The following is a 21,216-nucleotide window of genomic DNA, read 5'->3' as shown; positions in this document are numbered from 1 at the left end:
TTGCTCTTAATCAAGAATGGATAATTATGCTCTATTACAGTCTATTATTTCATGTTATTTACTAGTGGCTTAAGCTTTTTAAAATCCAGGTGCCATAGGTATTCTCTATAATTTTTCAGTTTTCACAAAATGCTCTCTAATAGGGCTCTTTTAGACTATACCACAAACCCATGTCTGTGTTTGACATTCCTCATCTGTTAACAGTCCTCCTTGTATGAATCAGGAAAAGTTACTTGAAATACTCATCTAGCGTACTCCTACTAGCCTGTACCTAAGCGTTCCACCGCACACACACGTAAGACAAGGCCATTACCGTCGGCTGTAGTTGCTTTCTGGTGAGGCATCAGCATTGCAGCAAACTCTTGAAGCTGGTTCCCTCGGATGATTCTGTCTAGGTACATTTTCTCTAGGATCCCATATGCAGCGAGCTGCTGGCACCGTTCATCCTTAAAAAGAGTAGCGAGCATCCGAGAACGTTGCTGTCCTAGGGGAACACAGGACTGTTAAATATTGTTTCTTCAATGACAAAAATCATCGCATTCTACGACCCCATGTCTGCCTGCTAAAATACAATCCCCATCACAGATATGTAGTATAACATACAGAATGTTCTAGGAAAGTCACTGCACCACTTAGTTAATGCTCGGCTGCTGCTTCTATGGGAGATACAGAATTGGGTTCTTCTAAGCCCATAGGTAATTTTTTGTCAGCCTTAATCAATCTGCAACTTTGTTTCATGTTTCTGTTTAGAATCTTACTTAACATATACTGTTAATTCATTAGCCTTGAACTCACAGCTGACACTAATTCTGCCAAAATAAAGTTTACATGACACTATTTTGTCACACAAAATCCCCATATGAGACTGCCTCTCCTAAGGAACACTAGAGGGCATGGTAGTGCACGCCTGCAATCCCAGCACTCGGGAGGCTGGAGTATGAACAAGGATTGCCAGAAGTTGGAGGCCGAGGGCTGCAGGTCAGCCAAGATCTGGTCCACAGCAAGATCTGGTCCACCTCTAGTTCCCACCAACACCTACACACCTACACCTACACACACACACACACACACACACACACACAACACACACACACACCAAAAAACACTAGAGAATATCCAGCAGTATGTCGGGGACCATTTTAAACAGCAAAATCACCAAAAAAGGGCACAAAAACTATAGAAAATGAAACCCCCATTAGCCCACAAGAAGGACACTTGTTTACAGTTTAAAAGCTAAGCTACTCAAAGATCACTCTCAGCTGGAACAGGAATTGGATAACTCAGATTTTGCTACTTACTCTGCACATATCTGAAAATGATTTTTTTAAAGAAAGCTGAGAGTTTGGGTTAGTTAAAAATAAATGTTAATGAATAGATATGTTCACCAACAAAAGACTACAAATAAATGAGGATAACTGAATATTCACATAAAAACTATATACGCAAAGCATGGAACACCCTTCTGTAACCCCAGAACCAGTCTGAACTACACAACAAGTTCTGGCCAGCCAAGCTGAACACTAAGATCTTGTCCCAGAAACAACAATAAATTCTTCTCTGCTAAGAAACAATATTCAGTTTCAACTTCTACATTTAAGGATCTTTATATAGCTGATGACAAAAAATACCAAGTGAACAGAAGTAGTACTGTCAATCACCTTCCCTTTAAAATATAACTCTAGGTTTACAGAATAAGAATGTAGCCACAAGGGCACCTAGTAGCATCCAGTGTCTAAATCTTGGATTTTGTCCTGGCTAGTTTTATACCAACTTGACTCAAGCTACAGTCATTTAGGAAGGAGAAACCTCAACTGAGAAAATGCCCACTAGACTGTTCTGTGGGCAAGCCTCTGGAGACATTTTCTTGACAGTGACTGATGGTAGGAGGGCCCAGCCCACTGTGGATTCCCACCCCCCTACCCCCCGCCCCTTGGGCTGGTCCTCCTGGATGGTATAAGAAAGCAGGCTGAGTAAGCAATGGAACAAGGCAGTAAACAGGTTCCTCCAAGGCCTCTGCTTCAGTTCCTGGTCTCCAGGTTTCCTGCCTTGGCTTCTCTCAATGGATTAGGACCTGGATATATAAGCAAAATAAACCCTTTCCTCCTCAAGTTGTTTTTGGTCCTGGTGTTTTATTACAGCAATAGAAATCCTAACTAGGGGGCTGAGAGATGGGTCAGTGGTTAAGCACACCAGCCGCTCTTCCCGAGGACCCTGGTTACATCCTCAGCACCTACACAGCAGCTAACAAAAGCCTATTAATCCAGTCCCAGGAGTTCAGGTATCCTCTTCTTGCCTCTGCACACATAAAGCATACATGTGGTATACAGGCATTACATGCAGGAAAAACACTCATACATGTTAAATAAAATAAATGAGAGAAAAAAAAAAGGAATCCTAACTAAGATAGTATTCCATTTAAAAGAAATAAAAATATTTATAAATAGATCTTAAGGCATGATTTTGGCATGTTTTTTTTTGTTTGTTTGTTTTGTTTTCCAGTGCTGGGAACGGAACATATTCCTAATGTATAGTAAGGGTATTCTTTTATGTTAGAATGTAGGGAAATATTGAGAGACTAATAGGAACATGTCCAAGTCATACTGGGACAGTGGAGCATCAAAAAGTATAACAACTCAGGAGGCAGAAGACTTCTGTGAGTTCAAAGGTCAAGCAATGGTCTACACAGCAGTCAGGACAGCCAGAGCTACACAGAGAGACCCTGTGTCAATCAAACAAATAACAATTGTACACCATCAATGAATAAAAATAATCTCAAATATCTAAGAAAGACTCAGGCTGGGGATGTAGCTCACTCAGTTGGTGGAGCTTGCCTGTCATGCGCACCCAAGTGGGAGCCCAGAACTGCACAAACCAGGCGTGTAGTACATGCCTGTAATTTTTCACATGTCCTCTTACTAGTTATTAATTTATTTGGGACAGTTTTGTATGTAGACTGGCCTCAAATTTGTGATCCTCCTGTCTCCATCTGTGGGATCACACCACTGTACCCAATGAGAACAGGTCTTCTACTATTTGTTTGACAAAATAGGAAATGTCCATCAGGCAGCTCTGCGTGTACAACAGCTGTCCCAGAGAGACTGCAAGCTTAAGTATTCTTACTGCACAGATCCCTGAGATAACTGAGGGACAAGGTATGACTAGTCAGGGTGTGTGTGTGTGTGTGTGTGTGTGTGTGTGTGTGTGTGTGTGTGTGTGTTGTGATTTTGAGTGAGAGTATGAAGTGTGCCACAGCACACAAATGTGGAGGTCAGAAGATAACTGTCAGGAGTTGGTTCTCTCCTGCACTAGATGAGGACTAAACTTAGGCCACAGGCTTGCATTTTGGAACCATCTTGCTAGCCCTTGGTACTTTTTTTATAAATGAACATATAAGGGAGTGTGGGGAGGGGAGAGGTAGAGGACACAGCTCAGTAAGAGCCTTGCCCACTATGTGCAAAGCCCTAGATTGAATCCCAGCACCAAAAATACTTTCAAAGCAAAAATGAGCAAAGTGAACCTGTAACAATAATAGAAACAAGCAGTGGTATTTGAAAATTAGAGTTTTCAAGTACAATTTAAAACTTATACTTGTTTCTATGAGCTTGATAGCTTTTTTATACTTGAAAGTTTTTCTGATAAGATCAATAATATAATATTCAAAGTAATTTTTATAATGTCCACTAAAATGTGTCACTATTAGGAAGTTTACATAATTCAGGAAGCCAGTATTTTCCAAATCTAGTAAATGACAGCAGAAAATTCTGCAGGGTAGACACTTTCAAAGTGGGAGACAAAAAGGCTGGGTGAGGTTCATGGCTGTAATCTTCAACTCAGGAGCCAGAGTGTAGGGACAGGTTTAAGGTCAGCCTAGTCTAAGCAGGGAGATGCTTCCCAAAAAAAAAAAAATGAAACGAAGAAGAAGAAAGAGAAGAGCGTACAAGTACAAGGCAAACCAAAGCTCACCGGTGGTGTCTCAGATCCCACACAGCAATTAAAGTAGAGGAAACTACAGCATTTGTAATGTTAAATATAGTGTCAAAACAGTATACCCACAATTCCTTCAAAAGTCATTAAAATGTGCCTCGATTCTGGGCGATACACCTGAGCGAGCTAGATTTCCTTCACGCACCTTAAAATGCTCATGGAGACAGTGCCTGGAGGAGCACCCAGACACAACTCATCGGTGCTCTACTAACCCGGCCATGTGACAGCTGCAGAACAATGGCAGAAAATCCTGTGATGTGCTTAGCATGCATGAGGCCCCCGGGTCCTTCCAGTGTTTGTCTGTCTGTCTGTCTGTCTCTCTGAACATATACACATATGCACAAATAATAATGAACTTATGCATGCAAGGTTTCACAAAGTCCATTATAGGCAATAAATTGGGGGGAAAAATTATCATTTTCTTTTATACGTGAAGAGCTTTTACAACTCAAAAAGAAAAAAAAAAGGTCAATGGACATGCAAGGAGCCAGGTGTGGTGGTGCACACCTTTAATCAGGTGGAACATTGACGACTGAGGCTTGTCTGGTCTACAAAGTGAGTTCTAAAGACAGCCAGGGTTACACAGAGAAACCCTGTCTCAGAGAGAGAAGAGAGAGAGAAGAGAGAGAAGAGAGAGAGAGAGAGAGAAGAGAGAGAGAGAGAGAGAGAGAGAACGAGAACAGAGGGTTATCAACAATGACTTCTTAAATACACAAGAAAAGATGCATTCATTATAATAAAATATGAACTAAAACCAAACTGAAATGTTATCTTTCATCTACTAAATGGACAAATAGTGAAAAAAAAACTGTTGATACCTGTGAAAAATCAGGTACTCATGAACATCTTTGTTTGGAGTGTATTATCATAGCACAATGTACATTTTCTATCAAAAGGTTATGTACCTTTGGACTTAGAAGTTTAACCTAATCCACAAACTCATCCCTGTGCACAATCACTGCTGCATACAGGTGTGTTCAATCTTTTGACGCTGTGAAATGATGTTATCAACTACAAAGTTCACACCAGAGAACCGTGCAATTGAGTTACAAAAACAAAAAAACAAAAAACCCCTCACACTTTAGGTGAGTTTACAATTTCATGTTGGATCACGGTCATAGCCATCCTTGGCTGCATACAGCTTACAGGCCACGATTGGATAGGTCTGGATGATAAAGTAAAACAATAGAAAATCAAAGTGAATTTATATACTAACATGCAATAATCACTGATACTTAGTTGAAAGAAAAAGTGGTGGCTTAACCCTTAACCCTAGCACTCTGGAGGCAGAGCAGGTGGATGTCTGTAAGTTCGAGGCCAGCCTGGGCTATATAGGGAGTTCCAGGACAGCCAGGACTAAATAAAAAGACCCCGTGTCAAAACAGAAGAGGAAAATAAATGAGAGTTCTAGGTATGTCATGAGCTCTCAACTTATTAGAGTTCCTGGAGGATTTGAGAATGGTTAGAAAAGCACGGCTTAGAACTAACATTCCTTCACAACAGTCTTTTCTATTTAAAAGTTGTGTGCTTTACAATACCACACTTTAGTAAAATGTTGATGTGCTGAGGAAAGAATGAATGCTAGGTCTAAAACTGAAGCTCAAAGGGTTAACAACGGAAGGGCAGAACACCTGAGATTCTTTGAAGATTGTGTTACATTTCTTTATTTTGTATGCATGACATGATACACCTGTGGAGGTCAGAGGACAACTTCCAGGCGAGGTTCTCTCCCTCCACCATGGGTCACCAGGTTGGCAGCAAGACCCTCTACTGAGGGGTCATCTCACTCACCCAATCTCTAGACTTCATCTCTGCTTTCTCCTCAGTAGTTCTCAGTTAATTCAGCAACCAATTTTTGATTCAATGAAATTTTAGAAATAAACTGTTACTTCTTACTATTCTTTTTTTTTTGGTTTTTTGAGACAGGGTTTCTCTGTGTAGCTTTGCGTTTCCTGGAACTCACTTGGTAGCCCAGGCTGGCCTCGAACTCACAGAGATCCGCCTGCCTCTGCCTCCCGAGTGCTGGATTAAAGGCGTGCGCCACCAACGCCCAGCTTACTTCTTACTATTCTTAACATGTGGTTTACAGGCGGATACATTCACCTTAAATTTTTTAAGAGAAATCGTTTTGTTCCTGTTTTTTGTTTACATGTTTAACTCACCTTATTGTACACAGACACCCCAGAAGGAGAGTCCCTCGCTAAGCAGGCCAAGGGTTACCTTATCCTAGCGTCCCTGAGCAGAGCCCCGCCTGTGAGCACAGCGCACGCGTACCTGCCGATGCCAAGATGGTGCAGTGCAGGGCGTGCTTCAAGGCCTCGAGCCTCTCGCTCTCGTGGACGATGGTCTTGTAAGAGAGTTCGTTGTATCTTTGGGCAGCTTCAATAAATTTTCTTCTGTAATCAAGGACACGTGCATAGCATACCTGCGGAGGACAAATGTCCAATTAGGGGAACTGGAAAGACAACGTGTCCTAGTTAGGGGAGGAAAGGGAGCTTGTGTCAAGTTGACACAAAACCAGCCAGTACACGCAAAGAAAAGAAGCAAAGGAAATTCCCCAAATTTATCAACATTCGTCAGATGTTTTGAAACATCTTGGTATATAATTCATCAATACAAAGTTAATTCCAAATTAGCTCATTTGTTACCTTATAATGTATTTGTAACTGTTCATTGGTGGATTCATTCTGAAGCAGGGATGCTCGATTTATATAGGCCTCAGCCTGAACAGGATCATCATCCTCCAGATACAGCCTAGCAATCTTCAGGTAAGTCTCCAGTTTATAATCTACATTGTACTGTCTAGGATAAATAAAAAGCAAAAACAGACAAACAGACTGAGTATTTTGTCAAGAAAATTTTTAACAAATAATAAAATTCTTACTATAATTACATTATAGAAAAAAGCTAAGATTCCCTGATCTTTTATATTTTATCATCACTGGTCATATCAAAGCTGCTCCTAGTCCTCAGATAGTCTCACAGAACAAGTACACAAGTGCCACGTTTCAGGCTTATCAGACATTGCTAGTGGAACTACACCCAGGCTCAGCCTGCCTGGACAACAATCTGGCATTAATTCCCCAGTGATCCTCTGAATTCTTTACATTGTATGCCTTTAAGTCACTATACTATACTTCCAGATACCAAATCCTAAAGACTAGAGGGGATGTAATTACAGTAAGTAACAAGAAGTAACTTGTAAAGTTACTCATAATTACTTATGCTAGGAAAAAATGGAAATCACTGTATCGGATTTATAGGAATGAAGCTGTGGTGTGTAAAAAGGTGGAAAAATACGTAGTGATAACATTACTAGGTGCTTACAGACACCATCTATTTTTTTTTTTAAGTGAAAAGGCAGGCTATGGTGACACACACCTTTTATCCCAGCAATCTGGATGCAGAGCAGGCAGATCTCTTTGAGTTTGAGGCCAGCCAAGTCTACATACCAAGCCAGGGCTATATAGCAAGACCCTATATCAAAAATATAAACTGTGGAATACAGTAGTATGTCAAACATCATTACAATGTACTTCTGCTACCCAAGTAAAGTGCGTTTGTATACAGACAACAAAACCTCATCTTGATTAGGGGAGTGGGGAGAGCGCAGGCGGCCTGCCTTCCTGCTGCCTGCTTCTTCTTCCTTCCTTCCTACTGGTTACATCGTATTCCAGGAATGAGAACTGGAGACCTTACATAACTCAAACTCACAATTCAAGATGAATACTCAGAAAAGTAATCTTTTCTATTTGCCAGCCAAAGCAATAATACCTTATAGCAAGAAAGGGAAAAAAAAAAAGCCATTAAAATTCACTTGGCTCCCCCCTGAAATTAATTCTTGTTCTTGATTGTTGTGGGGAAGGGACAGACCATGGAAGCATGTTCATGAACTGAAATCGTTTTGTTCAGCTTATTTATTATCAACAGTTTATGTTTTCCACTCACAATTTAAACTGATAGGAATTGTTATATCACGTTAAGCTTCTTTAATTTTCAATTTTCTATCAGGTAACTATTTCCTATTTTAAACAATCAAATGAATAATTTTAAAGGGAACTCGTTCCCTTTTATCCAAAGTTCGACTCCACTATTGGTCCCACTCTCTGGGTTCCCAGGCCCTCTACAACCGCAGCTGGTGCCTGCACTTGACTTCACTGAGACAGCAACCGAGGACCCGCACAAACCCACTAGCACACACGGCCTGTTCTCGCGTTCCTCACATCCCTGCGCCAAGTCTGCCCGCAGGGAACATCTGGCATTTCTGACGGTTACGGCGAGGCATGGCAATGCGCTGCCCCTGAGAAGGAGGGTCAGGGCTGCTTGACCTTGCAGGACAGCCCTAGACGAAGTGTGGCGAACCAAGATGATGCCTGTCTAAGATGCCACACCTCCTACAGATTCCTCTCTTTTATACTCTTCTTCGAGGTTCCATTGCCAATTACTCAACATCAAACTTTTGTTTTTTTGAGATAAGGTCTCTCTATGTAGCCCTGGCTTGTCCTAGAACTCACTCTGTAGAGCAGGCTGGCCTTGAACTCACAGAAACCCACCTAGCTCTGCCTCCAGTGCTGGGACTAAAGCGTGCACCACCATTCAAATCTTAATTTCCAGATTTAGTTTATGGATCATAAACTAAAAAACCTCTGGGCTGGAGAGATGGCTCAGAGGTTAAGAGCACTGGCAGCTCTTCAGAGGTCCTGAGTTCAATTCCCAGCACCCACATGGTGGCTCACAACCATCTGTAATGAGATCTGGTGCCCTCTTCTGTAGTGCAGTGAATATATGCAGACAGAACATTTTGTACAATAATAAACAAAAAACAAACAAACAAAACCCCTCTAACCTTCACGTGTGGTCTCCTACACTAATTATTGTCTCCTTTTTTTTTTTTTTTGAAAACTCCACCAGAGAGCTGTCTACATTCACTTCTCCAAAACAGGCTTCAGTTCTCCTCAGTCTCACCAATGCCTCCCGTAGCCTTGCCCGCCCCACACCTGATGAATGCTAACCCCAGCCAACCCTTAGTCCACTCGTTATCAGCATGGCCTCACGCCTGTTCTTTCCTCCTTTGGCGTCTAGGAAGGAGCACACTCTACTGTTCTCACCCCAATGGACAATCCTTCCCACGTGCTATGACTCCCTCCAGCCAATTCTCTCTTAAGGTTGGAGTGCTCCAGGCCACAGTGCTCACTCCTCTTCTCTAACTACATCCTTTACCTCCCTGGAAAGGTATCAATCCAATCTAGTAGGGAGGCAATGGCTCCCAAATGTCTACTTGTAATCAAGCATGCTGCACTACCTGCAGACTAAAATACTCTACTCACTACTAGTTAACTTAACCTAGTTATCGCAATACAAAATGTACACTTGAATGCCCCTTAAAACCTACTCCTACAGGGCACGGCAACTCCATGTTTCCAACTGCTCAGACTTGACTATTTTGTATATTCCACAGAGGAAATTAAGCAAAGCCACAGGCAATCTCCAGAAGACAGCATTTCTCAGATCCTCCTCCTCAGCTATGGCTGTGCATAAACTAATATCGCTATTTCTACTTCTGCTGCTAACAGTTTATTCTCTACCCAGTAGTTAGTGATTCTGTAAGACACAGATCACATCATGTCACTTTGCTGCTCAAAGTCATCTAATGGCTCACTCTCATTTTCCTTTTTTTTTTTTTTTTTTTTTTTTTTGAGGGAAGGTCTTACTATGAAAGCCCTGGCTAGCCCACTACTCACTGAGTAGACCAGCCTGGCTTAGAACTCACAGAGATCTGCCTGCCTCTGCCTCTTGATTGCGTGGCCTTCTCATATTTCTTTGAATCAAAGTCCTTACAAATGGCTTCAAGAACCATCGGCTCTGATCCCTAGGACTGACTTCCTTCTCTTGTCTTTCTCTGTGTTACCTCTACTCACACTGGTATCCTTATTCTTAAGAAAACACTACAGGTACGCTGACACCTTAAGACCTTTGTGTTAACAACACAAAGTGACTTGTCACACGCTGCCCTCGGACAGCTCACAGTCACTTCCTGAGAAGCACTTCCTACCATCTGACATACGTATTTGTATCTTCTACATTAGGAGTAAGAAAGAGTGTTAGTGAGCACTTCTACACGTCCATCCAAATCCACTCTTTACTATACTTTTGTCCTGTTCCAGAGGAATCCCCACCAACACTTGGGCTGCATTTCTCCAGTCTCTTCTTTCTCATAGATGGAGGCAAGATGCTGTCTTATGAAGCAACCTGGAATGACAGAGATTTACTCTAACAGTGCTCTCCTTCAATACAGTAAGCTGATAAGAATGCACAGGTTATGTAGATCATCCAATTTTTCCTATCAAGTGTGCATTCACAGAATATCAAAATAATGCACTGAAAGGACACATTTCTACATTGTGGATTGTGGCAACATTTTGTTTTCAGTATTAAATTTTGCTTTTGTGTTGCAACATACATGATGTTGGAGTTTCCCTATGTCTTTAATCTTAACTTGTAAATAATCTTACTAGGGCTACTGAGATTGCTCAAGACAAAATGCAACAAAGGCTATAATCTGAGTTTGAGCCCTAGAACCCATAGGCACGCCAAAGAGCAGAACTAATTCTACAGACCTGTCCTCTGACTTTTACCTGTGCATGGTGGCACCTGTTTACATACCCACATATCACATAATAATAAATAAAATCAAATAAAAAATCTTTACTAGGGCTGGAGAGGTGGCTCAGAGGTTAAGAGCAGTGGCTGTTCTTCCAGAGGACCTGAGTTCAATTCCCAGCAACCACATGGTGGCTCACAACCATCTGTAATGAGTTCTGGTGCCCTTTACTGGCCTGCAGGATATATACAGGCAGAACACTGTATACATAATAAATAAATAAATCTTAAAAAAAAAAAAAAAAAGAAAACTTTACTAACTCTCCAGTTAGAGCTGCAATATCCTAATACTTATTGTAAATGCTGTTTGACACAGCTTCATACAAAACATGAAACCAAGCAACTTTTTCCCTTAAGGAGTTAATAACATCAGATCATAAAATAACCTATTATTTTAAGATCAAAATCTGCTGTTGTAACACAACACGTCTGGTACACATGTGAACGCACAGAGACTGAGCGGCCAGCACAGGGCCTGCAGAGGTTAAGCCAGCCTGGGCTCCAGCCCCGAGAGGTGCAGTAAACACACAGCCGTACACCTCCCCAAGAAGATGTTTACAACGGATACCCTATGGCAAAGGGACCATCAGTCTCTGTGGGTCTATCAGGCCCACACCCAACTCAATGGGATTTCTGTGGACTTCCTGTTTCATTTTGCTTTGTTTGGGCATTTTATTTATTTTATTTTATGTGCACTGGTGTTTTGCCCACATGTATGTCTTTGTGAGGGTACTGGATCCTGGCATTACAGACGGTTGTAAGCTGCCATGTGGGTGCTGGGAACTGAATTCGAGCCCTCTGGAAGAGCTGTTCGCTCTTAACCGCTGAGCCATCTCTCCAGCACCCAACTTATTTTTGTCTTAGTGCTTCTTTGTTCCTTTGTTTTTGATTTTTGTTTCTGTGTCTTTGTAGGTTTTGTTCATTTGTTTCTTATTTTGGTTTCTTGGAGGTTTTTGTGTTTTTTTGTTTTTTTAAAGAAAAAAGAGGCAGGGTGGTGGTGGCGCACACCTTTAATCCCAGCACTTGGGAGGCAGAGGCAGGTGGATCTCTGTGAGTTCGAGCCAGCCTGGTCTACAGAGTGAGATCCAGGACAGGCACCAAAGCTACACAGAGAAACCCTGTCTCAAAAAACGAAAAAAAAAAAAAAGAAAAGAAAGAAAAAAAAAAGAACATAAAGTTGGGGTGGGTAAGGAGGTGGGAGCTCCTGGGATAAATTGGGGAGGAGAAAAACATAATTAAAATACATTGTATAAAAATTTCTTCCAGGGCTGGAGAGATGGCTCAGAGGTTAAGAGCACTGGCTGCTCTTCCAGAGGTCCTGAGTTCAATTCCCAGCAACCACATGGTGGCTCACAACCATCTGTAATGAGATCTGGTGCCCTCTTCTGGTGTGCAGACATACACACATACAAACAGAACACTGTATACATAATAAATAAATCTTTAAAAAAAAAAAATTTCTTCCAAAAAAAAAAAATTACCAGGAATTAGGACTTCAGTCTCCTGATTCATTAAAACAAAATGAAAACAAAGCAACAAAATCTCTTACCTGTTCTCAAGGAAATGACTCGAGCTGGATCTTCTCCAAGGTGAAGTGATAGATCTCCTTGGCTGTGCTGTCCGCAGGTTAGGGAGGTGTGTGCAGAAATCTGTCAGCAGTTGCCGTGAGATCACAAGACTGACGTTCTCATTCACCACTTATTAAAAATAAGATGAGAAATATGAAACATGAATAATCCTAAGTTTCCATTAAGCAGTTAAATTTCACTTAAAATTATCATTTAAAACCTCTATGAGGGCAGCTTTCAATGTATTACTCAGAGACTTATCTCATGCTACATAATTAGTTTCCTTATGCTGGATTTTACTAATTAGATTATCTACCACAAGGCAGGAAAAATATAGTAACTTTTCTAAGAAATGGAGAGACTGGGGAAAATTTATTTCTTGAAAATTTTACACTTTTCCTTTTTTCTCTTATTTTTGTACAAAAGGAAAGCAAAGAGCATCTATACAAAACCTTAATTGGGGTTTTCAAATTTGAAGATAATTCAATTGAGAAATAACCCAACTGTAAGCAGTTAGAAGTCTGGAATAAAACAATCTCAAAGCACAGTTACTATTGGTTGTTGTACAACAGGCTGACAAGGCTTTCAAGAATTACTCAGTAACAGAAGACAAGCAGGACACTTCCAGTCTACTCACTCGCTTCCACAAAAGCTTTCAAAGCTTCTAGTTGTTCTGTCCCAGATAACTGGATGGCTTTTTCCAGAATCTGACGATACCTAAAACAGTATCACATAAAAATAATGAATGTTTAGTTTCTACTTGTCAACTTGAACTGATCTAGGACCACTGAGGAAGAGTCTCCACGAGGAGTGTCTTAGACTGGCCTGTGGACACTTCTGCAGGAGACCCCGACTGCACTAACTAAAGGTGAAGACCCTCCCCTGCGGGCAGCACTATTCCCTAGGCAGGGGATCCTGAACACAACTACTGAGAACGAAAGCTGAGCACAATCACACATGCACTTATTCTCTCTCTGCTCTTGACTGTGATGTGGAGCAGCCTCAAGCTCCTGCTTCCTTCACTTTCCAGCAGTGATGGACAGTCACCTGGAACTGTGACCTGAAATAAACCCTTTCTCCTAAGTTGCTTTCACCGTATCTTATAGTGGCAACAGAAATGAAACTAAGACAGTCACTGTCTAATAAATAAATTCCTAAGTTGTTTATTCATCTTACTGTCTATCTGTTTCTGGGGTTTCTGAGTCAGAGTTTGACTGTGATATAGGTCCAAGCTGGCCGTGAATTCTCTACGTAGCCCAGCTAACTTGGCAACCCTGAGCTTCCCAAATGCTAGGATTGTGGTTGTGCCACCATGCCTGCCTATTTATTCCATTTCTACCACTAATTTGACACGTACTCAGTCTTTTCAATTTACCCTACTTCCTCTCATTAATCTGTAGTTGGCAGTTTTCTTTACAGCATACTGAAAAAAATATCTGTATTTTTTAAAGTTTCCAGCCCATCACAAGAAATACTAAGCCTCAGGACTGGTGAAACAACTCAACAGATAAAGTTACTTTCCACCAATTCTGACACCTGAGTTCCATCCCTGGGACCCACACACTGGAGAGAACTGATTTTCCAGAATTTGTTCTCAGACCACTACACACACACACACACACACACACACACACACACACACACACACACCAAAATAATAATAATAATAATAAACAAACATAATCTTAACAATCTGGGGCATGAGCGGGGGTGGGGGCTGATGGGTGGGGGTGGATTCAAGACAGGGTTAGTTCTCTGTGTAACCCTGACTGTCCTGGAACTCGCTCTGTAGACCAGGCTGGCCTCGAAGATCCGCCTACCTCTGCCTCCCAAGTGTTGGGATTAAAGGTGTGCACTATCCCCGACTGCAATCGTAACAATTTAAAAATAAACACGAAACCCGTAAATCTAAGGTGCTACCTCTAGTTTTTAATATTGGGTACCAGATTTTTTTTTTTTTTTTAAATTTTCAAGCCCATCAGAAGAGAAGTAAATTCATAACTCTGTGTTACTAGCTCTATGTAACTGAATCTAACATGCCTTTTTTCTTGAAAATTCCATTTAAAATTAGAACTAAAACACTAATTTTGGGGCTGGAGAGATAGTTCAGCTGTTAAAGGCTAGGTTCACAACAACAGAATACCAATTTTCTTTCATGTGTCTTCTTTGTTTAGTTTAGTTTTGTTTTTTTTTTGAGTCAGGGTTTCTCTGCATAGCCCTGGCTGCCCTGGAACTCTTTTTGTAGACCAGGCTGGTCTTGAACTCACAGAGATCCGCCTGCCTCTGCCTCCCAAGTCCTGGGATTAAAGGCATGCACCACCACGCCTGGCTCTTTCAAGTGTCTTAAAACAATGAGCTACATTTTTCTTCAATTGTATGTTATACAGACACACAAGACATTATTTGAGGTGACCAGCTTGTCAACCTCCTGAATCTAGGATCATCAACAATAAGATAATATTGCCTAGACAGACTGAATGTCTTAGTATGTCCAAAACAAACTCCACCAAGCCCAATGCACTAACAATGATCTTTATGTTGTCAGATGTCTGCATTCAGTCCTAGCAACTGGTTTACTATCCATCACCACATACGGTTCAAATTGGCACTATAATACAAGTAAGAGAAACGCTAAAAGTAAACAGTAACGATTACCAGGCAACAGTGAGTTCCTTCCTAAAACACAAGCCAAGAGGACGGGAGCTTCACCACTGAAATACACTGTCTTGAAGGGTATGTGGCACCAAGTGAGCAGATATAACATTGTACTTCCTAAACTGAGTCAGAAGAGGGCTAAATTTTATTACTTTCATCTTTTTATTAATCTTTAAGATTTTTTTATTTATGTATCTGTTGGTGTGAGCATCTGTCACATGAATTTGGGTGCCCATGGAGGCCAGGAAAGGACATCAGATCATCCCTGGAGCTGGTTACAGGTGGTTGTGAGCTGTCCAGTGTAGATGCTGAGATACTAACACCAGTTCTCTAGGAGTAAGTGACCAGCATTCTAACCAGTACCCATCTCTCCAGCCTCTCTTTTGTCTTTTAAAAACATTAACTGCCAGCAGTGGTGAATGCCTTTAATCCCAGCACCTGAGAGGCAGAGGCAGGTGATTTCAAGGCCAGCCTGGTTTCCAGAGTGAGTGCCAGGGCAGCCAGGGCTACACAGAGAAACCCTGTCTCAAAAAACAAAAACAAAAACAAAAACAAACCAAACAAACAAACAAAAAACAGAACAAAAACCAAGCCATTTACTATTGAGCTCGTGCGATGGCTCGCAGTTAGGAACAGTAGTTACTCTTGCAGAGGACCAGGTTCACTTCCCAGCACCCACACGGTGGCTCACAACATCTGTAACTCCAGTTCCAGGGGTCTGACACTCTTCCTGGCCTCTGTGGACACGAGGCACACGCACAATGCAGAAACACATGCAGGCAGAACACCCATACACATAAAATAAGTTTTAAAAATATTGTGGGTGGGGTAAAAATGCCATGGTGTACATGTAGAAGTCAGAGGACCACTTTGTTGAGCTGGTTTTCTCCTTCCCCTTTACGTGGGCTCTGGGGATCAAACCCAGGTCTCCAGGTTTTCCTAGCAAGCATCTTTACCCACAATCCAGGTCAACTACACCAATCTTTTTGTTTATTTGTTTGTTTTGTTTTGTTTTTTGAGACAGGGTTTCTCTGTGCAGCTTTGCACCTTTCCTAGAACTCACTCTGTAGCCAGGCTGGCTTGAACTCCGCCTCTGCCTGCCTCTGCCTCCTGAGTTCTGGGATTAAAGGCATGCACCACTACCACCTGGCTCCATTCTTTATCCTAACACATTATTTTTAAAAAGCACTAGTTAAAAACATTTTATTTGTTTCTGTTTTCTGAGCTAGGATCTCCCTTTATAGTCCACGTTGACCAGGACTCAGGATCACCTTGGCTAAACTCAGAGACTCCTCCTTCCTCAGTTTCCCAGTGTTTGAACTATAGGCACGAGCCAGCATATCTGGCTAGTTAAATGCATTTACAAACATAACAACATTTCAATAATTCAGAAAGTGGTTCAGAATGAAGCTTAGAAGAAAAACTTGCATAAATAGGACCTGAACTCATTCAGACTGGTGATATATTTTGTAGGCTCATTTTCAAAGTCACCATCCAGTTTCATTCCCAACTCATCCAAAATCCCCATCCCTAGTTACAGAAAACCACAATGGAAGCAGGAGTGCTAGCAGGTGTAAGAAGGAAAGGTGTAGTTAGAAGTTTTCCTGTGTCCTAGCTGGCCAGCGGTCAAAACAAATCTCTCCCACTCATTTCCCCCAAATAAACACACAGAGGTTTATATTAATTATAACTGCTTGGCCATTAGCTCAGGCTTATTACTGACTAGCTCTTACACTTAAATTAACCCATAATCTTATTTATGTTTAGCCATGTGGCTTGGTACCTTTTCTCAGTTCTGCCTTATCATCTTGTTTCCTCTGTGTCTGGCTGGTGACTCCTGACCCAGCCCTCCTCTTCCCAGAATTCTCCTCATCTGCTTGTCCTGCCTATACTTTCTGCCTGGCTACTGGCCAATCAGTGTTTTATTAAACCAGTGTACAAGGGCATTATCCAACAGCAGAAAGGAAACAGTGAGCCTTTAGAAACAGAAGTGTTACTTTATGTATTATTAAGTCTGACTCTTTAAGGGATAGGACTGATGTTAGAAAACTAATTCTAATGAATATCTCATTTTAGCTTTCTCACTCTTATAGTATGCACACACACAAATTCATGTATACACAAATTATTTACATATTTATTGATCTGGGTACATTTTCAGATAGGTCATTTTTTTTGACTGATTTATTTTCAAATTCAATTATATTCTATTAAATCAAAGTTATAGCTAAGGCTTATATTTACATACTTCTAGAGTTTTTATACATGCTAATATTAAAAGATGAGTACTCAGATAAATTTGCTGCCTAACCTAAAGTTAAAATTTTCTGATGCCAGGTGTGGTCACCCACACCTTTAGTCCTAGCACTTGGAGGCAAAGCCAGGTGAATCTGCATAAGTTCGAAGACAGCTTGATCTACACAGTAAGTTCCAGGACAGCCAGGGCTACATAGAGAAACCTTGTTTCAAAAAAACCAAACAACAACAAATTGAGCTTTATTTACTTTTACTTTGTGTATAGATGTTTTGCCTACATAGATGTCTGTGCACAACAAGCATGCAGTAACCACAGTGGCCTCTGTGGCCCTCTTCTGGAAGAGTCTGGAACTGGAGTTACAGATGGTTGTTAGCCACCAAGTAGGCAGGTACTGGGAAATGAACCTGAGTCTTCAATAAGAACAGTGTTAACCTGAGCCATCTCTCCAGTCCGATTACTCTAAATTTTAACACATAGTTTCAAAACTTATTAGTCTGTACTAGTAATAGGAAGAACAACCAAAAGCAAATAAAAGTTTTCAAATGAAGTTTTCAACTGACCCAAATGGCCTGCTTAAACTAGGTGTGGTGATGTGCCTATAACCAGCACTTGGAGGCAGAAGCAGTAGTAGGATCGTAAACTCAAGGCTAACCTGGGCTAAAAAAGGGGGACCTTTTTAGGTCTCAAAAAAACCCAAAGATAGCATGTAAGATTTTATGTATGGTACCAAAAAAATTTACAAATAACTTTAGTCTATGACAGTCTTATAGCAGAGAAGGTAACAGTAAGAAGTTTAGCAATGTATAGTAGCACATGGCCTGTAATCCCAGCTCCTGGAAGTCTCAGGTAACAGGGTTAAGAGTTCAAGACCAGGGGCTGGAGTTGGCTCAGCAGTTAGGAACACTTACTGCTCTTCCTGAACTTAATACTCATCACCAACCAGGTGCTCACAGCTGCCTATAACTCTAGCTCCAGGAGATCTGATATCCTCTTCTGACCTTCCTGGTCACCTGCACCCATGTGACATATACACTCAGACACACAAGCACAATACATATAAGTTTAAAATAATTCATTTTTTTAAAATGATTGGTACAAGTATGTACTTACTATTGGATTCCCATTTACAGTAATGATGAATATGTGACTGGACCAACTCTCTGTTAAAAAACAACAAGGCTGGATTGGAGAGATGGCTCAGTGATTAACAGCACTTGCTGCTCTTCCAGAGGATCTAGGTTCAGTTCCTAACACCCACATGGCAGCTCACAACCATCAGTAACTCTAGTTCCAGGGACTGATGCCTTCTCTGGCCTTCAAGGGCACAAAGCACACACACGTGTACATAGATGTAAGCAAACACTAACACATATAAAATAAAAAACAAGCATCCATTTTTTAAAAACACAGCCAGAAAGGCTCCTAACCCCCTGTGGTGGTTTGAAAGGAAATGGCCCAAAGGGAGCGGCACTAGTAGGAGGTGTGGCCTTGTTGGAGTGGGTGTGGTCTTGCTGGAAGAAGTGTGTCACTGTGGACACAGGCTTTGAGGTCTCATATATGCTCAAGCCACACCTGTAGCATGAATTCTAATTGGTCTTAATAATCAAAACTCCATGTCAGATATTGGGGTAAATGCTAAAAGATCAGAGAAGTAAAGGAGCAGCCACAGTCACCTCTTCCCTCCACGACACCTCAGACTGAATAGGGGGCCGAGCTCCTGTCTCCGCCCGTCTTATATTCCCATCTACTGGAGCTGCTTGTGCAGGGTCAGAAGGTGTCTCCCACCCGAGTCACCACCTTGCCATCTAGGTTTTCCTCTTTTTTCCCCAAGCCTCTGAGTGAGCTTGAGATTTATTCTGTTGCAGTCTCTCTGCAACAAACTCCACAGGTGCTTGGGCTCAATATACTGCCAGAGTGGTCCCTCATCACCAACCAGTGCTGCTTTTAGGCAGTTCCTGCTGCACATGTTTCTTCCCCATGATCCCTTGTGTGCCTTCTTCATACAGTGGGTTCCCTGGACCCCTCCTCGGGCTGCTGCCACACTAGGTGGCTGCCTTGACACACGCTCCGGCTTCTACTGTTCTACACAACAGCAGTCAGCCTGACACTTCATCATTATCTGAGTCGGCAGCAGATTTGGGGAGACAACTGGGAATTCTTAAAGGGAGGAATTGGTTAAAAGAGAGAGATTTTTCCAACATTAAAAAATGGGAAATACAGCAGGACATGGTGGTGTGTGCTTTAATTCCAGCACTCAGGAGGCAGAGGCAGGCCTCTGTGAGTTTGAGGCCAGCCTGGTCTACATCGTGAGTTCTAGGGCAGTCAGAGCTGTTACACAGAGAAATCCTGTCTTGGGAAAAAAAAAAAGGGGGAGGGAAACGACACTATTACAATGGAGGGAATTAGGTCTGATAATATGCTGGATGGTTTGAAAATAGAACAATTAAATGAGAGCATAATTAATTTAGATGGGATTTATGTAATGTCACTTATAAACATTATTGGTTTTATCTTTATGAATAAAAAAGTTGCTAATGTAGAAAAGCAATCTCTATATGATGACCACATTCTGGCTTTATGCCACACAGCAGCCTTGAATGCTTGGGACAGAATTGAAGAAGCAGAAAGAAAACTGGGTCATTTACTAAAGTTATACAGGGCCGAAAAGAAACTTTCACTGATTTCTTACAAAGATTGACTTCAGCAGTAAATAAAATGATACCAAATTCAGAAGCTAGACAAATAATAATTGAATCTCTGGCTTTTAAAAATGCTAATACACAATGCAAAAGGGTAATTAGGCCATTAAAGGCAAGGTCAGCACCCTTGGAGGAATGGATCCGAGATATAATTAATATTGAATCTCATAACCATGATGATGCTTAGATAGGAGAGGTGATTTCCAGAGGATTGAAGAAAAATCAAAATGTCAAGTGTTTCAATTGCAGTAAACAAGGTCACCTAAAAAGGGATTGTAAACGTGGCATTCCTAGAAACAATGTGTTTTCTAAGCATAATCCAAACAGAAAGCCCTCCCTTCTGGATTATGCAGGTGTGGCAAAGGCAAACATTGGACTAATGAATAAAAATCAATGAGGAGCAGAAAAGGTAACCTGTTGCCATTAGAAAACGCCTTGAGGGGTCTCTCGCAGGACCCATGTCAAATTCAGTTCAGTCATTTCCTGTCATCATGGAGGAAACTCCTTCCCAGAGCAATTAAAGAACTTAATGTTTATTGTAAGAAACCACACTGCTCTGGATGATAGACCAGCTATAGAAGAGAGAACAAAAATTCAGGAGAAACCATAAAGCAAAATTGATAAAGATTAGATTTGAACAAGAGAGACCACTTACTTAGAAGAGATGATAGTTCATCAAACAGCATGGCTGTTCAATCTAAACTAACCTATAAAACTAACAAATGCTTTTCATTTGATCAGATATAACTTGCCAAAAGGGAACTTCCCAAATTAGGGTTGGGGAAGAGTTTTGTTTTTGTCTTTCAGAAGAATGAAGGCATTCAGATAAAGAATCTGAAGAACACTGAACAAACAAGACATGAAGAAAAAGGACAAATTATCCAGAAAAAAAAAAAATGTCCCAAGAAAGAGAGTAAATTGACCTATTGGTGTGTCTCATATCCAACAGGGTAAACTTTCATAAATCTTCCCAAATGTTTGTTTCTGCTGTTCTGTACAAATATAAAATGCAAATAGTCTCTTTGTAGTCACAGTTCAATTGAAAATCAAAGCTGGCTTAAAGTTGGAGCATGGCTCTCTCCTTCTCTAAACCCAAGCATGCTTGTTAAAGTAAATTCAAAATCTCTGTCTCAAGTCGAAGAGCCACCTAATATGAGACAGAAGAAAAACCAAAATTAGGGACTATTCTATTGCCACTAATCTCATGATCCTTTGGTTTTATTTTGACTCTGTAAAGCTTTTCTTAAGGTATATTATCTCAAAATTTATAAGATCAATATATTATATATATATGTATTTTTATTTTGTCATGACATTAATAGTCATATAAAGTACTAATTCTAAAAAAAGGCTTCATCTAGTTTCCTGTACATGATTTCAGGTTTGAGTCTCT

At 41.0% G+C, this 21,216-nt stretch overlaps 1 pseudogene; it reads right to left on the bottom strand.

The window, feature by feature from the left end:
• Window positions 1-260: 260 nt before the first annotated feature.
• The window catches only part of LOC114691763, a 31,403-nt pseudogene continuing 10,447 nt past the window's right edge, over window positions 261-21,216 (bottom strand).

Source organism: Peromyscus leucopus, chromosome 10 (assembly GCF_004664715.2).
Source record: "Peromyscus leucopus breed LL Stock chromosome 10, UCI_PerLeu_2.1, whole genome shotgun sequence".
Classification (NCBI taxonomy): domain Eukaryota; kingdom Metazoa; phylum Chordata; class Mammalia; order Rodentia; family Cricetidae; genus Peromyscus; species Peromyscus leucopus.
This window is presented reverse-complemented; position numbering and strand designations above follow the sequence as displayed.